The sequence below is a fragment of the Belonocnema kinseyi genome, chromosome 5, assembly GCF_010883055.1.
Source record: "Belonocnema kinseyi isolate 2016_QV_RU_SX_M_011 chromosome 5, B_treatae_v1, whole genome shotgun sequence".
NCBI lineage: Eukaryota > Metazoa > Arthropoda > Insecta > Hymenoptera > Cynipidae > Belonocnema > Belonocnema kinseyi.
Window position 1 is genome coordinate 9,453,490 of NC_046661.1, and position 6,177 is coordinate 9,459,666.

General features: G+C 32.7%; 1 long non-coding RNA gene across 2 annotated transcripts in view; it reads right to left on the reverse strand.

Annotated features, from left to right (window-relative positions):
* LOC117173417 overlaps positions 1-6,177 on the reverse strand; it is a 143,742-nt gene that overhangs the window by 34,816 nt on the left and 102,749 nt on the right. The gene's annotated exons all lie outside the window — the stretch shown is intronic.

The window sequence follows — 6,177 nt, forward strand, 5'->3', positions numbered from 1 at the left end:
AGCAGCTCGTTCAAATGCAGCTAATGGAATTGACATTTTAATGGTACGTAACTGATCAACAGCTTCATTTACCAAGTATGATGTCAACTTTTTATCATTCTCCTGATCTTCTAATATCTGTATTTTTAAGCGAGCACAACGATTCCAGTCAAATTGAAAATCAGACCACTCCGCTTCGAAACTTCTTCGCTTGCAGTTTGGCTTTATCCTTTGTGAAGCTGAATTTTCTTCGTCTAGAGTAGCGTCGTTCGTTTCATTACAGTTTTTTTTCAGACAGCAGATCGTCCATACAACTATTTGTTACCTCATTTTCTTCTTGGGTTTTGGACTCTGCGTTGACATTTTCAGAACCATCTGTAATATTCTGAACGAAACCTGGTTCACAACGGGTGACTGCCAAGATTCATTATCCTGAAGTAAAATGAAAATATCTCTTTGCACATGGAAAGCTTCTAGAAGCTCATCATCTTCGACCTCTGTACCATCTTTCTCCAAAACTAATTTGGAACCATTGATATTTAGTTTCTCGTTCCCCTTAGAAATAATATTATGAAGTACCAAATCGGAGGTGTCTCGTAAAATAATAGCTTTTCTGAGTTTCCTATTGCGGGACCATACTTTACTGACCTTCGGCATCTGAAATTGAAATCAATTAATAAATTTGCACAAATATATGTAAGAAATGTTATTTAGAATGGTAAGAACTTCTTAAATTGTGAATGCAATATTAAAAACGATTTCAAATGGAAATGCTTTAACATATGTTAGTCTAAACTTAATAATACAATATAGTGCTTATATTTAATATCGCTACTGCCACGCCAAAGGCACGTATCTGCCATTTTGGCGATATTCACCTGAGAGCATTTCTGGAGTCTCAGGGATCTATTCTATAACCTTTGGAGGCACCTACTATGGTTCCGATCGTGAGCGCCAAAAACCATAGAGAAATTTAGATAATAAGTCGATTAATCTCGACCAATTAAAACTTTGAAGAAAGGTTTTTCAAAACTATGAGGATGCAGTTTCGTATCTTTGGAGTGGTGGTAACAATATATAGTACGTACATGTTTGAAATATTGCCATAGTGGCTTAACCCAATGCAATCGCACATATTTTTCTTAGATTGTATACCTCTGAAAGTAACTCTAGTACCAACGAAGGAAACCAAGCCTGTATCTCCCATAAAAAAAGTATCTATTGCTGAAACAGCACATTGCCTGTTCTTCTCTGGAGTGTATTTTACAGCATCGTGAATTATTATCGAGTGACTCTGAAATGTGTGCAAAGCTTCCATAAGTTGATACTTTTCTGACAAACTTTTCGTCACGTTTATAAAATTTGTACTGTGTTTCCCATGATTTTTAAAACATCTGTACTTACTTTCGGGACGCAAAGTCGCCACGTATTTTAGTGTCCCGAATTCTTCGATTAGAGAAAAGTAATGGGCAACGAAGTGATGCTTTAGACGTAAGTTAGCTGCAGGAAAACATTTCACTCGTAAATCTAAATATTCATGCATTAAATTTTTTAAAGAATCTACCTGACCAAAAGATAACGCAGGAGCACAAGTAAATAAACTGACTTGCCTTAAACGCAAAACCATTTGCGAAATCTTGTCTTCCGGATCTTCAATAACATGGGCAACAGCTACAGGGAATAAAAGCAGGAGCTTTCTGATTTCAGAGGCTTGCAGGTTGAAATTCAAGTATCCACATCGAAACCATTTTTGTTTTATAAAATTCTTTATTGCAAATAGTAAAGCAGACGGAACGAATCCTTCAATAGATCATGTGCAGTACAAGGGTACATACCTGGATTACAAACGTGATAGTACTTTAGTGAATTTAGTACTGAATCACGCCAGATACCTTGACACATTTCACCAGTTGCTTCCGCTTCCATTGCACAAAGTGTATAATTTACAGGATCATATTTGATGACTTCCAAGGTGATCACCTAATATGCATACCAAACTTCCCACGAAATTTGTTTCTCTAATGGAAATAGGTATTGTATTTCCTTTCGTTTCCAAGATTTGTAAGTCTGTCATTAATCTCTCGAGAAATCTAGGTCAACCGAATCGAGTAATTAATTTTTCCTTGCATAATGCAACTAATTTCGGGTTATCTGTTTTGGATCTCAAATGTGGTGGTAAAGCAAGCGCAATTAAATAAACTCCAACGACTTTAAATATAGTTTTTGATGATCCTATTGGGTTACATAATTCAAACAAATAATCATCAATAATCATCAAATAGTCATCAATATCAAAAAAATCCATTTTTGTTGGTACGCTCACGAGTCATGCAGTAAGCACGAAACTGCTCGTTGCTTAAGAGATCCTTCAAAGTTTTTAAAATGGATACGTGATGGTAAAACCTTTTTTTGTCTTTTCCGTCAGTAGGAAATTCAACTTCTTCTGCCTCTATCAAATCGAAATTTTCCCGGTAAAACTTATCTCTACAATACGAGTTTCCGAGTAAACCTTTCTTACCATGAGAATTTATTATACCAGGCAAGCTTTGTTAAAATATTCGCAACCTAGCTTATTTATTTTCAAAAGTCAAATCCATATTTTGTACAAGTGACCTATATTTCTCAGAACTTATGTCTAAAGCGGAATTAATGCCTTCTATCACACCTTGTATGATCGGTTCGGTAGCAAACATTTCGCACTCAGTTTTGCATACGTCTGTGCCAAACTCATCGTTTCACATCGAATGTTAACTGTTTCAGGTCGCACAAGTGCATGTTCAGACAAATCAATTCTTTTAGCTGCACTCTTATTTAAAAATAATCTTTCATTTGGAAACGTGATTTCTTCCTGATTGGATTTAGATTTAAATCCATGCCATTCTTCATATCAATACTATTTTACATATCCATTCTTTCATTTACATCATCTTCAATCTCACCCCCATGCCATCTGGTAATATGAATTTGAAAGGAATTTTTCGTTTTAAATGTTTTTTTAAAGCTTCTACACGTTGGAAAAGTGCATTAAATTATATTTGTTGATTCTTGCAAATGTTGGTATATATGTTTTTTCAAATCTCTTCCGCGTTTAAATTTTAAGTAACAGTGCTTTTGTTTACAAATGTACTTCCCTAATTTACATCTGCTATGAACTCAATAATTATGATTTCTAAAGTTAGTATATTTAGAAAATTCCTGGTCACATTCTGCGTGTAAACACACGAATTTTTTACCGGCGACTTCTTTGTGGCGAAGTTGATGCTTATTGTACAGTTTGAGTCTGCAAAATTTTGCGTCACATAAGTTGCAGTTAAACATTTTTAACTCCTGGCCCCCGTTCAGAATATGAATTTTTTTCCCCTGGAACACATTTTTCATATAATTTAATTTTCGAAGGACATTATATTTTAAGAAGTGAGAATGATAATGGGATAACCACTGAAAATAAATTGTATAATGAACAAAAATTAATGGTAAATCCTCAACTAGGTTTGATTAGTTAGAAAATATAGGTAATTGAACTGCTTTCTTACTTGTGGATAACTGCATTTTTAGTTAGGATGACTATTTAAGCCATTAAAGATCATTCAGAAAAATATATTAGGGACTTAAGAAACTAAGATAAGTATTTGGCAGTTTTGAATTTTTGTTCTCTTCGATTAACAAAGAATTTATTTCTTTTAACTGAATTCTCCGTTAATTTAACTGCGAAAATTAGTCAATAGTTATTGCAAAATATTAGAGTTATTCCAACCGCTCTCCTTAGTTCCCTAAGGCCCTAAAATATTTGTCTTACTTAAGGGGTGAATCTCAAGTGAATTTTTATAAATAAAGTGATTTCTAAAAACTTTTAAAAAATTTGTTTTGATGAAACTTTGTAAAAGTCTCAGTATACATTTTTTGCATATATTAAGAAGAAAAAATGGGGACTTATAAGTTAATTCAAATAGTTTGATTGTAAGTCACGTGTTTTGTTTCATATAGCCTTAACATTAACAGTGCTGATCGGTGTGCAATGTCGAGTTTTTTGCGTTTGTCTAAAGACAAATAAGGAGAATTTGAATTCTGGACAAAATTTCACGCCTAATTAACCTTAGTTATATTTATGACATGTCAAGAAAGCAGCTGGATTAACTACATTCCCGAAGTAAGTAAATTTAGTTGACGATTAATGAGGAATTTTTCATCGTTTTTTTGGACTGTGTGATATACGAAATTAAGGAAAAATTATAGAATAATGTGGCTATATTAATTGGGATATAAGCACAATTTTATTTTTACAATTTCCTGACTTTTTACGCCAATTTCTTAGTCTCCAGGATCAGAATTAAAATCTATTATCATTTTAAATATACAGTATTTAATATACAAAATAACACAAATTTACATTTACATTTGTTAAAAATATGTTAATAATATTATATGCAATTTTTCTAATTTCCTAACTTTTCTTCTAAATTTCTAAATTAAATGAATTTTCAAAAAAAAATTATGGCATATTCAATTGGAATAGTTATTCCTTCAATTCAAGCAACATAATTTGTAACCTAATAAAAAATATTTAAAGTAATAGTGAAATTTTCATACGGGATAGTGTTTCAACTGAAATGATGATATTTTAACTGAGATAGTTTTATTTCAAACCGAAAGTTGATTCTTTAATAAAATGATAAGTCTTCAACTAAAATTATCAGTGATCAACTAGAGTAATTGAATTTTCAACCAAAACGGTTAATGTCTACCAAATCAAATTAATTTTAAACTAAAATGGTGGAATGTAGAATGCTATAAAATGGTAGAATATTCAATTGTATTAAATAAAATTTATGTTTAAAAAAATCGTCTTTACCCAAAAAGAAAACACATTTCAATAAAGTAGGAGCCACAGTGGTTCAGCCTTGTGGCGTGCATTTTTAAGCATCTTACGTTTCTGCTTCTTATAATTCCTGAAAACGTAATCACAGCTCATAAAAGGGGGTAAAAGGGGGCAACGGGCATAGGCGAATGACTTTGTTCCTTGTTAACGTAACTACCTGTAAGTCTTATAATTTAAAAATATATCATTTAAAATTCATAAAATATAAATATTTAAAATGATCAAATTATCCCAAAAGAATTGGTTATTTATTGGATCAAAGGTTCTGTTAATTATTTTTGGGATTGCTCCCAAATTTATTGTTATGATTATAATTAGATATTAAATTATCTCAGAGTTCGAAAATGTGTTTGTTTTCGTTCTCTGATCCTTTGTTTAGAAGATAGATCTCGTGACCCTGCCGCAGGTCTTAAGGGTACGGGTTGCGCGTATGTACTTGCTTGCGCGCCTGTTTCCCGTTATCATAATTATTCCAAATTTTTCATTGAAATTTTAACCATATCCCATTATAATCTTTTTAACCCTTCAATCGAATTTAATCATTTGAAGGTAAAATACATAATATTCATTACTGTCTGGTCTTGTTTCGGTCAAAATCAATTGAAATACAATAATATAGGGAATCACACATCATTTTATGTCAATATATCAAATATCACAAGCACATATAAATAAGTAATCGCCTAGGCATATCAAGGCATGCCAATCATTTTAAAAACATCGTAAGTAGGTGGATTATTGATAAATATCAAAAATTTTCACACAAAAAATATATCCTTTCACCGGTACTTAAAATTTTAGAAATTGATTCTAAATTCGGCAAGGCAATGGAAACAGTAGCATGCATCAGAAATTGAAAGAAAAGTTCAAGCGTCTTAGTATAGTACTTTAGATTTGAGTTGAATTTCATTTGCGTCCTAGTTCTCGACATGTTTCATGGTTAGTTAGAAGGAAAAGTGTAGGATTGTAGGTTAGGCGTTAAGGTATTACGAAGATAAGAACAAAGAAGGGAAATCGGGAAACGGGAATCCGAGAGACTGGTGGAGACACAATAAAATAGGGAGTTTAGTTAAAAACAAAGCGACATTTATTGTCACTTACATAGTTGGCCGGTGGCCTATTGTGAGCTGAGTAAATATATAGAAGACGACGTCCTTGAGCATATGGTCACCCTGACGAACTGTGGCAAGTCCTGCCTTCGTTCAGCAAAGTTAAAGTACCAAAGGGGGAGGGTAGGTAAGGCCGGTTTTTGGCCTAATTTATTTTTGGACCAAAAAATCTGAAAAAATCATGGTAGTATCTTATAAGTATCCCGAGTCGAT